The sequence below is a fragment of the Pinus tabuliformis genome, chromosome Q, assembly GCF_031772625.1.
Source record: "Pinus tabuliformis cultivar Carrire ecotype Pingquan chromosome Q, CPIR1, whole genome shotgun sequence".
In the NCBI taxonomy this organism is placed as follows: Eukaryota; Viridiplantae; Streptophyta; class Pinopsida; order Pinales; family Pinaceae; genus Pinus; species Pinus tabuliformis.
This window is the reverse complement of record NC_142296.1, coordinates 1,026,573,592-1,026,588,701: the sequence shown is the minus strand read 5'-3', so window position 1 is coordinate 1,026,588,701 and position 15,110 is coordinate 1,026,573,592.

Here is a 15,110-nt window from a genome sequence, read left to right as displayed (position 1 = left end):
GAATCATGTGAGAAACACATCAACTTTCTTCAAATTCTTCGTGATTCCACTCGCTTGATACCCTGTTCTAATGCTTGGTGCACCATGTCACTATTTGACCATGAGTTTGAATTTGAGAAATCCATATAGGTAATGTTTGTCATATTCTGATGTTCTTTGGTTGATCTATCTCCCATGGGACCTATTCGAACCTTGGATTCAACTTTGGAATGTTAGTGAAGCTACATAAAGCGTGGAATTTCATAACTCATGCATATTGAATCAAATTGAAAAGAAAAATGTATATAATTGAGAGCACATTTGGACATTTACCTTATTACTTATTTTTGTGGCTTTGATGGCTTTATATTTCGAAATGGTGGTGTAGTGGTATAAACATAAGTGGAAAATAAGTAAAAGAGAAGGTAACAAACTATCAAAAATATGTGATTTTAGTGGTCCAACATAGGCATAGATACAAGAAGAGCACTTTCAACATGTGAAATATCACTTGCAGCAGGAGCTAGAAGGGTTGTTGAGTATGAACAATATGCTCATAGACGATGGAATGTTGAAATTAAAGGATAGCTGGTATATACCTTATATGGGCGGCTTAAAGAAGCTCATATTAGATGAGTTTCACAAAATACCTTAGGACATCGTAGTTATCAGAAAATGATAATATCCATAAGGAAAATATATTATTAGTTGAGTATGAAAAGGGAAGTTACCGAATACATAGTTGGGTGCCTGGAATGTTAACAAGCCAAAGTGGAAGGCAGACAACCAGTGAGATTGTTATAATCAATCCTTATTCCTGAGTTGAAGTGGGAAGTCATATCTGTGGAGTTCAATATAGGATTGCTAAGGACATCTAAGTAGCATGATGTCATTATGGTGGTGTTGGATAAGTTGAGTAAGGTAACCCACTTCATAATTATTAATTCCACTCACAAGGAAATTGACAGAGCTCATATTTTCAAGAAGGATATATTCAAATTGTGCAGCATGCCCAAGAAGATCATTTCAGATCATGATGTCAAGTTTACTTCCAATTTTTGGAAGGCATTTCTTGTTGGTTTTGGAACCCATCTAGTTTATAGTATGTCATATTATCCTCAAACTGATGAAACTAAGTGAACATAATTTTAGAGGACATGTCGAGGATGCATGTCATGCATCATCCTACGACAACGGGTATCAAGAGTCTCTAAAGATGAACCCTTTCAAGGATTTGTAAAAAAATAAGTGTAACACTCCTATTAGCTGGGATGACCTACTGAATAGGGTGGTCCTTAGGCTAGATGTGTTGAAGGAAATGGAGTAGGAAGTTCTCCACATGAGGAAAAAACTGAAGACAACTTAGGATAAGAAAAATATTTATGTAGATCAACAAATAATGCACAAGGAATTTCAAGTGGGATAGCATGTGTATCTATGAATTAGACCAAGGAAGAGCTCACTAAAAGTGGGATCTTGCATTAAATTGGCACCGAAATGTTGTGGACCCTTTCATATTTTGGAAAGAGTGGGGCTAGTGTCTTATAGATTAGCCATACCATTCATAGTAAAAGTGTATGATGTTTTTCATATCTCTTTACTTAAGAAGTATGTACGTGATACTAATCATATTGTTGATTAGTCTATGATACACGTGGAACCTAAGGGAGAGTTCCAACTAAAACCAATGTGCATCCTGGACTGAGAAAGATTGTGCTCCCGAATTGAGAAATAGAGAAGGTCAAGGTGCAATGGAAGCACTTTGGACCAGATGAAGCCACTTAGGAAATGGTAGATCAAATGAGGGTATTTTACCAAAAAAAATTTATAATGTAAATGAATGTAAGAGTTGTCAATAGAAATCTCAGTGGTTAATTTTGTGTTATATTTATAAAACACTGAGGATGATGTTCCCATAAGGGGTTGGGGTGTATAACAATCATTTTTTCATTGTACCCTGTGTATGTGAACACGACTATGTAAATCTAGAAGATATGTAAATTATGTGAAAATAAACTAATGAATAGCTAAAGGGAGGGGCATATGGATCCAAAGCTTTGAGTGGAACGCTTGCAAAAGGTGGTTGCATACCTGATGAAGTTCATGTTTGTATGATTTTTGGTTGCTTATGAAGTGTCATGGGAAGGCCATACCAAACTCAATAAATTACGTTGAATATCACATGAAGCAAGGACTAGCCTTCACTAACAAGCAGTGAAGTTAGAGTGGGTAGATTGGGCAAAAGACACTGCCCATACTATCCCCCTTCCTGGTATAATGTGGATGAGACAGAATGACAACCTCGAAGGAAAACAAAAGATGATCAGAAGAAGAAACATGTGTGTGGGATTAGAGAGAGAATGTTCAAATTATGTGGAGGAGGCATAAAATTATTTGCACAAAAGCTTTCTTAGCAAAGAGTGCGTAGAGCGCCAAAAATGGTGGAACAACAGAGAACTGGGGCAAGACACTAGAAAGGAACTATTTTTCAAGTTTCTAGTGAGAAGGTAGTAGCTACAAAGTTGGGCATGAATGAACCATGTGCTATGTGAACCAGGAAAGTATTCCCCATGATTACGTGAACAATGAACCATGTATTTAAGCCTAGAGGACAAGTGGGAACTCAGTGGAGGAATTGGATCATTATGGTGCTTTCCATGAGGCTAATAAACCACATGATTATTGTTTCTTGGCTAATAAACCACCAAGACAGGGTAATATGAGTCATTTTGGTGCTTGTTATGAGGTTGATAAACCACTTAAACAGTGGATTGTGGATCCCTGCAATACTTTCCATGGATATGCAACTGATAAACCACCAAAAGCAATTGATTTCACCTCCTGAAACTAGATATAATGCATTTTATCTTGGGTGAAGCCCTATGCTTTAACCTAATTTAAGAGAAAGTGAGAACTATGGTGCTTACTATTAGAGAACGGTTGATAAACCACTTGGAAAGTGGAATCCTTCTCTTGGTTATGTGATTTTACTTTGGGTGTGAAATTCCTTGAACATCGATCCCCTCCTACTTTGGATTTGGATTAAGGGTGGCTAGTTGCAAGAAAGACTACATTGTGGCTAGCCTATGGTTGGTTGGAGAGTTCAAGTCCTTCCTTTAATTTCCAAATATCTTCAAACACATAGGTAAGTGTAAAATTACTTGTGAGTATATTGTCTTATGGAGTGTGATGAAATTTTGTCATGTGTGAATGATGGAATATCTTGTGTGTGCTAAATAGAAATGATTTTTTGAGCTATGAAGTTCTCTATTATGTTCATGATTATATTTTTATCATGTGAACTTATGGGTTCAATGTTTGTTTTAAACGACATTTTCTATTACTATGTTCATGATAAACATGATATTATGTATTTATGTATACTCAGATGCACTCTAACAACATGTAAATGAACATATATATAGATTTAACTATTCTTGCACTAGTTATTCTATTTGAATTGAGAGGTTGGGGCTTTAGGCTTTGGGCCATAACCCTTGTAGTGGGATGATTGAGCAACCCCTATGTTCAAAACAATCACTGAGTTGGATAGTTTGGGCCTCATTCCATTGAGTTGTGAATTACGTTAACATTGTAAGTTGTCATTCATAAGCATACCTGGGACTCCCATTTCTTGTAAAGTATGGTATGTCATTGACACTGGCGAGCGATAGAATTTAGACTCATGTGAATGCTAACAGGTTGACATCGAGCAAGCACTGGTGGAACCACATGCCAATGGAACTGCATTGTGTGTACAAACATCAATCATCAGCTGCAGTGATCAAGTTTAAGGACCAGGTAGGAGATGATACACCTGGAAAAACATTGTTTGATAGTGGGAAAGAGGTTTAAGGGTGGGGTTCAGGCATGACTTGGAGTGTCAGAAATTTGTTACTACTCACCGCTCATTGCTCCTCGCTGTGATTGAGTCACAATGAAAATCACGTGGGTGCGTCAACAAAGGTTAGCTAACCTAAGTTGTGATTCCATCGTGGAATCTTGCCACTACTCATCACCAACCACCACCTTCTCCTTAGTTGATGTAGAATGTTGTAGGTGATGATAACCCATAACGGTATGATGTGGGCTTAAAGGTAGGACCCACCAAGATGATTTTCCAAGGCTTCGTGGAGGCCACTTAGGCGCCACATGGTCAGCATGATAATAGAGTCTCCTTTATTAAACCAAGATTTAATCAAGTGTAACTTTTGATTTGGGGATTCGATTAAGGTAAAATTAGTATCGTATGGAAGCTCTTAATGAGATAAACATAAGGGTGATATCAAAAGTTAATTCAATAGACTTGAAAAAACTAAGGTTTTTTTCCAACCCCATCTTCATAACAAACATTGGGGATCGGATTAACAACAAGTAACACCTTCAATAACCTAAGCTAGCACAAGGGGGTGTTACATACAGGATGGGGGGAGAAGGTTATAGATTCCCTCCCTACTACCTTCAACATTATGAACACCCACTCTATATGGGTTATGACAACATTTTTTTGGGTTTCTATTCTAGGAGTGAATTTGGGAAAAAGGAGAGAAACTCAATTTTATATTTGCAATGGAGCTTCTAGTGCATGTGGGGCTAGTAGTGGTCATCAATAGGAAATTAACCAACAAAAGGAGCGCCACCATCAATTTGTTGAGAGCTTGGCTAAGGAAACTCAGGTTCGACATAATTGTTATGTATGTTTGGAACTATGTCTAAATTCCTTGTTTTCAACATTGGTTAAGAGACTTGGGCTTGTTATTTTTTTTGTTTGTCATCACCTCCCTTAGGATGATAATTTTGGAGGGTTGTTTCTATTGTCCCCCATGGGTACTTTGCCTATTTATCTCTCCCCTTATCGTGTAGATTGCTCTATGTCTATCTTTTTTAATACTGAGGTGGCTCAACCTCTCTTATCTTCATTTACCTTTCATCCTCGTTGTTCAGGCTTGAGGACTCCTGTGGTTTCTATTTCACCTATATGCTCAACTTACTCTCTGATTTTAACATCTCACCCCCTCTCTATATCCTCAACCTCCGTTCTCTCCCTTCTTGTGCCTCTTGTTGAATGGACATATGTCATTTCTCTACATCTCATCGGGGAGGTAGGAGAGGTAGTCCAGGTCCTATTGTTTCCTCCAAGCCTTCCCCCTCCTATGCTAGTCAAACCTAGGCTCATGCAGTTGCTAGCTATAGCTAGATATAGGGATTTCATCCTTGTAACAATCCAAAGGGTGATTTTTTATTTTGAAGAGCAAGTAAGACAAGCAATAAGGTATATTCCTGATAGGTTGGTTGACTTGGATACTAAGGACTGGATTCTTGATGTAGGAAAATCTTCCAGAACTCGATCCTCCCCCTATATGCAAATTATCAATCTGTACTGGCATATTAAAACTCTCATGGGTAGGGTTCTTATTGATAGAGCTGACACTCAACAATAAATGATAATTTGTATCATAGAATTAATGGATGAAGTGGAGATGCTTAACAAGAAAGTCTCATCTCTAGCCAAGAATTTGAAAAGCCTTGACTTCTCTTCCTCAGATAATGACGATGAACCATAATCATCGATCCATGTGGACTCTCCAAGTAAATGATAATCAAGAGCCAAATATTTCAAGCAATATTTTTAGAATGACACTACCATTGATATGTCTATCAATTTATGGTTTAGTTTCTTTTCTAGTTTTTTTTTTACATTTTGAAAGAAAAAAGATAACATATAGCATTAGTGATCACAAAATTTTGAACTTATACTACTAATTTGGTTTCTCCAGTGACAGACTAATAGCTAATGATAATTGTTTAAGTGTATCTTTTTTACAATAATATAAATAACATGATATTAAAAGAAAAATTATTATATTTCACTTTTTTTTGAAATAATTTAAATCATATCGCCTCCCATGCATAAAGTTAGCAATGGTTGCATGTTGGCTTTTTTATATTGATAAATAAGAGCCTTGAGAGTTAGCTCAATTGGTCGAGTCCTTGTTATTAAAGCACCTTTGCTATTGAGAGGTCACGTGTTGAATTCTCTCGACACTAGCGCCTTTGCTATTGAGAGGTCACGTGTTGGATTCTCTCGACACTCTCGGGGTTTGCTACATGGTTAAGCCGACAAGGAGTGAGTGATCCCTTTGGGTGGATCTTCCCTGAGTAAAATTGTTTAGTGATTTTTATATTAATCCATTCAACTTTTTTTATAAGAAATTACTATGCTTTTCTTAAATAAAATTGTTTGAAGTTACAACATACTCTCTTTGATAAAACAAATTTAATATTTAAATAATTTAATAATTTACTAAGAAGGATCTTAAAGCCATGAATTGTCAAAATAACATATAAAGAAAGAAATATATAAACACAATTAAAAAGATGTAAATGATTGAATAAATGTATAAGAAAAAAAAAGTATATATATATATATATATATATATTCTTTTCATTTATATTTAGGCCGATAGGCCTTTCCTATGCATCAACAATTGTCAACACTTTTACTCTCCTCCGTTAGATCAAGTGAGACACTTTCAATCGTTGATTTGAAGTGTCACTGCTTTTTCCAAATATTAATTGGTTTTGCAGTTTGCATACATGCAACAATAAAGTTGGAAACATTCCTATAAGAAATATCTGATCTTAGAACTTTGTGTACTTGCAACAATAAAATTGGAAACATTCCTTTCATTCTCTACCAGCAAAGAATTCCCATATTAAAAATATCTACACTTCACTCACTCTAATTGGAAACAGCTATTACAGCACATCGCGTAAGATATTTCTTGACATGGAGATCAAAGCATCACATTGGCAATAGATGTCACTATAAAAAGCCTCAAGCCGTGTGCATAACCATTCATTTATCTGTTAGAGAAAAACCAAAGAAGTTATTATTATATTAGATTGAAAATGGATTTTTCTTCGTTTGCTGTCATAACTTTATTTGTAATATATCTTGTTTTTACAGCGGTGCCTTCTTTTCTTTGGTCTGCCAAATGTACTCTTTAATAGCGTCCAGACCCCGATCTACCACTTGGGGAGGGGGCACAACCGGAGGATTCCCTTCCACCTTAAGAAACTGCAACTTTTCCAAGCGCCCAATAGACGCAGGCAATGTTGTGATTTGATTGTAACTGATATTTAACTCGATGAGAGACGTGAGACCCCCGATCGATTCCGGGAGAGACACCATATAGTTAAAATTGCTGCTGAGATCCAGGTACTCGAGGTTCATCAAGTTCTCAAAATCTTCTGGAAGGCCTCCAAGCCTATTCGTGTGGACATCCAGAAAGTGGAGAGACGTTGTCTGTCTCTGTGAGCTTTTTACTAGTAACAATCCGTTAGGTCAGCCGATCGACCAGAAGCGAGCCCTGGCCATGTCAAGCTCATGCAAAATCACCGCTCCGCCTCTCAGTGAATGCAATGGTAAGAGATTTCTACTAACTCTGTTTCTGCGGGTTTTTTTCTGATATTTCGGACGGTAAGTTGCTTATTTCTGGTTTAATTTTTTGGTTTTCCAGCAGCGATTGATATTCCCGTTGCTGCTCCTGTGACAACGCCAGGCTTTGCGTCTCCTCCGCCAAAGGGCATTCCTCCAACAAACTCCAGTGGTACAAACTCCAGCGATTGATATTCCCGTTGCTACTCCTGTGACAGCGCCAGGCTCTGCGTCTCCTCCGCCAAAGGGCGTTCCTCCAACAAACTCCAGTGGTACAAATAGTACGGCCACACCAGGAACGAGTTCCTCTCCCAACGAAAGATCTGTGGGCGCTATTTTTAATTACGTTGGGTTCATTTTGGCGGCGATTTTAGCCGGACTTCTGTCCTCTTAATGCTTTTGTAGTGATATCTGATTAGGTAGTTAGATGCAGAACTGCTTTGTTTCAGTTGTAGTCTATTCATTTGAATTCTTTCATCTTGTGGAGAGTGGATAATATGTCTGAAAATTAGCGACCGTGTCGATGTTGTTAGATGTGATTAGGGTATTATTTCTTGATACAGATGCAGCTGTTTCTCAGGTTATTCTTTTATTTCTTTAATATATGTTGTCAAATTATACTTAATCATGATCTCCTTTGATCGTTCAAGTCATTATATTTTTATTATAATTTTTTTCCAGAATTTAAAATATAGATTAATTTATTGTTTATTATGTGCATGGCCTTGTTCCAAATGTCCATGACTTTACAATCTTTGATTTCAAACGTAATTTTATGTTGTTGTACATTTATATTGGGTTATTTTTATCATTTTTATCTGTGAATGGCTTAAACAAATTGGAAAAAAAAATTGACCGCTTTATAGGTCAGTTGTTATAAAGTAAACATTGCAATTTTTTGAATTTGGATAATGAATAAAGATCACAATTATAATAAAAATCACTGAGACCACTGAAAATTTTAACTTCTGAATTTAATATTCACATGTCCAAGAGGAAGATAGAAAAAGAGGCTTCTCGCATTGAGAGGTTAAATTTACAGTTTTTTCAATGGAATCAGTCCATTGTGGAAGAAAATGCAAGGTTGAGGAAACAGGCTTTACTACAAACCGAGGAGAATCAACTTCTACCGCAGAGGCTGCAAGAGCAACTTGGGCGTCCAGACAAAGTCTTGGGAACTTAATCAATAGTTTATCATTGTCTTTTGGAATCTTGGGTTTCTGTACAATGTATATCATGAGAGCAACGTGGATAAATGATGATGTACAATTGTGAAATCAATTTGTTAGATTATGATGTTAGATGGGTCAATCTTGAAATCTTTTCTGGGATATTCATAATTATAAGCAATTAAATTTCCCTCATTAAGTGGTATTCTAATTTTTTTTAATGGTGTCATAACTTATAAAATTAGATATATTCTCAAGTTTTTGTTTTTCTTGTGATTGCATGGTGCATTCACTAGGTTCTGTCTAGCTTATATCATTTATTTGTTTTTCTTTGTATGTGTATTAAAGTAATAATAAAATAAATATATTTTTCTTTTGTATTTGTTGAATACAATGTATTTTTATTTAAAAGAGCAAATTATTTTTAATATAAATGTATTTTTATTTAAAAGAGCAAAGTAATAATAAAATAAATATATTTTTCTTTTGTATTTGTCGAATACAATGTATTTTTATTTCAAAGAGCAAATTATTTTTAATATAAATGTATTTTTATTTAAAAGAGCAAAGTATCTTTAATATAATAAGTTTTTAGATCTTTAGTTTTTATCATTTAGAACTTAATTTTAACATATTTTCTATAATTATTTATAGATTAAATAAATTCCCATGTTTTTTTTATGGATGACTAAATATTTCTTAGAATTTTGTGACTAACTAAATTTAACTTAAATTTAATACACTAAAAAACTTAAATTGTGTATTAAAAACTTAAATTTAATATATTGATTAAAAAAAACATACTTTCAATTTAACAATCCTAACAGCTCTCTTTACACACGTTATAGGCTCTCTTTACACATGACTTTCAAGATTACTTACTCACAACATGTATGTAGTTTATAAAGTTTACATTTAATTTAATTATGTACAATGGCAGTGGTTTATCAATGTTGGAGAAGAGTTACAATTGTGGAAGCAGATGTTTGTATAAAAGTTAACCAATACCCAAATTGACAATACAATTGAGATTTTAAATATGTGGTTTCCAATATTCATTATTTTCTATTTTTAATTTTTTTTAGAAAAATACCTGTATTTTTTAATCTTTTATAGAAATTCAACAATTCCAATTTCATAAGTCTATCGGCCTCTCCTTGTACCTTTTGGGACAATTGCTAGTTATAAATATTATAGATATAAATTTATAAAACATAGCAAAATTAATTGCACCATGAGGCGCTCTCCAGTCTAGTATGGTAGAGATGTTGTAATGTTCTATCTTGTTTAACATTCTGACTTAGTCAAATTACATAAAATAAATAAATAAATAAATAAAATAAAATTATAAATTAAAATAAGATTAAAGTAAAATAATCAATTTACTATCGATAATTTTTGTACTCGCATTTTGAATATAATATTTTAAAATGTAATATTTTTATTTTAAAAAATAATATAATATTCTTTAATATAATATCTTTTTTTTTAATAAAATAAAAATAAAAATAATCTTACTCGTATACACTTTTACTTGTCAAAATTTAATAAAATTAATAATAAAAAATAACTTTAAAATAAAATAACTTCATGGTATTCATTCATAATATTCATGTGGAATATAGCCTATTTAAATAGGGGAATTAAACCAACCTAGATCCATCTTAATTCTAGATCTATCAAGTGTCCAAAAAGATCAAATCTCTTTTCGCTCTAAATTTGATCTCTATTAACACTTGATCCATGTAAACTAATTATATTTTTAATAAAACATAAAATATTTAAAAATAATACATTTAAATTTAATAATTATAATTTATATTTCCATTTTAGGATTATAATTATTATTTATATTTTATTATTATAATTATTATTTAATTCAACAATAAAATTGTTCTTCTTGGAATTACTAACTCTTTATCTTAAATAATTAGATATTTTATAGATATCAACTCCTTATCTTAAATAATGGGGTAATAATGGGATATTATCGTGTATATTTTAATCTCTTTTGACATTCGATGCATTTAAACTAATTATATTTTTAATAAAACATAAAATATTTAAAAATAATACATTTTAATATAATAATTATGAATCATATTTCCATTTTAGGATTATAATTATAATATATTACTATTATTATTAAATAATTGGATATTATGGTGTATATTTTAATCTCTTTTGACATTCGATGCATTTAAACTATTTATATTTTTAATAAAACATAAAATATTTAAAAATAATACATTTTAATATAATAATTACGAATCATATTTCCATTTTAGGATTATAATTATAATATATTACTATTATTATTTAGTCAAACAATAAAATTGATATTTTTATTGATATTATATGGATTACCAACTCCATATTTTAAACAATTAGATATTTATAGGTACCAACTCCATAGCTTAAATGATTGGATCGTGTGGCTGTCATATTTAAAGGACTATGGATAAGCATGGCAATTATACAATGCAACCACTATGTAGACCTCTGTGATTTAATAATGATTTTCTTGTCGTGAGTCGCATTTAAATGCATGGGAATTTTGCAACGCTACCACCATGTGGACCCTTGTAGTCTAATAATGATTTTCTTGTGGTGCCTTGCATTTGCAGTTTTTTCTAAACTTTGGGCTCTAAAATCTTTGGATGATTTGACCTAGTTTGTCATCACCGTTCTTCATTTAAAGTGAAAGAGACCATCAACTTATGAGGGGCCTACATATCAATACGATGGTTTCATGAGCTTCTCTCACAAAATACTTTTTAGTACGAGGAGTGGGGTCTAAGTGTGAAAAGACATTTCATAACGAGGATGGACCTAATATTTATATGGATAATTGACTTTAATTGGGTCAAAGTCTCTTAGAGTTTATTTTTTTGCAATTTTTTTTATTTTAGAAAATGATAAAAAAAAATTAGGTGAAACAAGGTAGAAATTTGATTTTTTATTATTTAAATTATCATGCTTATGATAATGGAGTGAAAGTCTCCTCGAGTTTATTAAAAATTTAAGAAAATAATGTTGAAATTTGATTTTTTTATTATTTAGATAAAAAAATATGGGAGTCCTCTAACGAGGTGGAGAGGTGGAGGAATTGCCCGGATGGCCAAAAGTGATTATAATTTGGGCAAAAAATTTTCAAAAGATCTTGTAGAGGCACTGTTTGAATCGTGTTTTTTATAGTGGAAATGGATTCAGCACCATCAAAAACGTCCAGGACGCCTAAAATTTTGAAGTTTAACAACTATAACTTGGGCAACTCCTCTGTCTTGTTAGACTACGCAAAAATTATGAGGATGAACTACATTAATTAACAACTAATGATGTGATTAATCTCAAAGATATTTTCAAAAAATTATGATATTTTGATATAATTATTATTTTATGTAGAAATTTGAGTTTAATATTATTTTTATTTTTTATTTTTTATATAGGAATTTGAATATTTAATTCATTTACTAAAATAATAAATATATGGTTAATTTAAAATAATGTTGAGGATATAATTGTCTCTACATGAAAACATTATACCAATAGATCTATTCAAATTGGACTATTGAATGTGATATTTACTTATGCTCGAAGGGATTTTTTTATTCCACATCCTACCTCAAAAAAAGACTATAAAAAAATATTTGAGGAAAGATTGTGGTTCTGGTACAAAGAAAAGTTATTCATCACACTCTGGTTCTCGAAATTTGATGCATCAACAATGGAGGTAACAAGAATGCATGTCTGGGTTAGGCTGCCCAATCTCCCACTTTCTTTTTGGCATCATCAAGTTCTCGAAGACATTGGGAATGCTCTGGTAGATTTTATAAAAATAGATAATGAGAGAATAACAAAGGGCTCTTTACATATGCTCACATTTGTGTGCAGATTGACCTAAGTAAGGGGTTGTCAAGTCATATTCAACTAATCAATGGACAATTTTGATGGACACATAGCTTAGGTTATGAAAACATGACCTTTAGATGTCATGTATGCAACCAAACAGGGCATCTACATGATAACTTCCCTTGGCTAAAAAATCAGCAAATAAGAGGAAAGGGCAAAAGCATAGATCAAGGCATTAGCAAATATATGAGCCCCCTCCTCTTGATGTGGAGGAAGAGGTATATCTAAAGGACCCACTAGGTAAAGAAAAGAAGAAGCAAATGAAACAACACTATCAACATACAATGAAATAGTAGCAACGAACAATGAAGGGATTCAAGGAACTAAAAGATCACATGTCTTTAAGAGCTTTGAATTAGAAAATGAGAACTTTCGTGGAACTCCTAAGGAGTCGACTTTAGCTATCATCCAACCAACCTTTAGGGTATGGAAGGAAGTAAAAAGGAAGAAGGGGAAAAAGAGGGAATTGGAAGATTTTTATAATTTTTCCCATAAATAAAATTTATGATGATTTGTGATGGACTCTTAATGGGGTTTTGTTTTTTTAATGCATATGCAACATGAAATTTTGTTTTCATTAATGAAATTACAAATTTTCCTTGGGAAAAAAAATAATGTTGAGGATTTTTCTTCAGAACCAGACAAACAAAACATTAAAAATTAATAAAGATAAAAATTCTTAAATGAGAATTTACAAAAATTAAAGAAAGACTTTAAGGGATATTCTTTACTATGGAACATCTTGTTACATTTAGGATTATTGTGAAAGAGTGTCGTAATACTAAACCAAACTCCTTTGTTGTTTTGTTGATTTTAGACTCTACCCAAGACTTATCTTTGGAATAGGTTACAATGACTAAAAGTCACTTGTGAGTTGAGAGTTATTTCTTTGAGACTATGAAAGTGTCATTTCCAAGGTTACGAACAATGAGGGGTGGTCAAAAGAAATTTATTGTAATATAGGAGTCAAGCAAGGTTGTCTCTTGTCCAATGTTCTTCTCTGTCATTTACATTGATAAGCTAGAATGTCGGTTGGAAGAAGTTGGTTGTATTGACCAACTCTCACTATATAACTTCATCATCCTTTTTTTTTATGTTGAGGTATTGTTCCTATGACATGGAATCCCTATGGCCTTAATAATCATCTATCAATTTGCAAAGACTTTTGCTCTATTATGGGTATGATTGTGAACACAAAAAAAAGGTTATGATAATCAATCTTCATATATGAAACTTTCATATATAAAAATTATAGTATGGAAGAATTGTCTTCATACCAATATCTTGGAATTGGTATTCATCATATGCTCAATTGGAACTATAATGTTGAAATAATAATAAATGGGCGACGAAAAGCTTATTGTGGGCTTGAAAACAAGTCTAAAACAGAAGATCTTTGGTTGTGAAATAAGAAAAATCTCCTATTTGATACTCTTGTTACTCCTGTTATCTTTTATAAACGTGAATTTTGGGTATTCAGTATATCTAGAAAACATTGGAGAAGGATAGAGTGAATCCAAAAGAATTTTATAGCTTATAATCTTCATATAACAAGCAATACACCATATCTTTTCGTTCTCATACAAGTGAGTCTCTCCACCATTGAGTGCATGGCCATGGTTAGGTACTTAATGTACAAAAACAAGATAAATGGTATGGATGAGAAGAGGCTCCTCAATATTGCTTCTAGTTTTTCCATAACCAACAAGAACTTAAATGAGGATCGCATGCCAAGCCTTGGCTAAAACATTAGGGAATGCATGAAGATGTCACTATGTAGGATACCAACAATATTAACAACATTATTACATATAAGTTTAAAGAGAATCCGTGGTGCAATATAAAAAGTTAGAAAACAAAACGAAGATAAGATAATACGAGGAGATGGCCAATCCTAATCAAGAAGATCAAAAGTATCTTTTAGCTTTATGTAACACAAAGAAGGAAATCAACATTTCTAAAATACCAACCAACTCCCACAAGCTACAACTAGGCTTTGGATAATTCCAAAACACCAAGTGTTGCAAGAATTTGTCATTTTTGTGACACATAGAGGGTTGAAATGAAGGAAATTTTCTCTTAGAGTACCTTGCATACACCTAAATTATAATTCAATTTCAAAATATTTGTTACAATATTATCCTCTTAAGTCATCAAAACTATGATAATCTTGCAAGGGTTCTCTTATTACTTTTTGAACATAAAAATAAAACTTATAAAAAACATTAGACATGTCAAGAAATCTACTTGTATTATGAATTAAACATATAGCCTTCATAACCAAGCATAAAAATCAAATATTTTAAATTAAACGTAGAATTTAAATTAAAAATATAATATTCACATGCTTGAACAATAAGGGAAAGTACAACATTTTGAAAGAAAGAATCAGGAAGGAAAAGCCCACCATAGTTATTCTTCAAAAAAAAAATATCTATGAAGAAAAGCCCACCTCAATGATATAAAAATGCTGGAATTATGGGGTAATTGTCTTGGATGTTGTAGGCACAACTAGAGGACTTGCTATTTTATGGAACCCTTAGGAGGTGGCACTCTCTGACTAATTTGCAACACAAGGAATTTTATCTGGCTAGTTTCAATATCTAGGA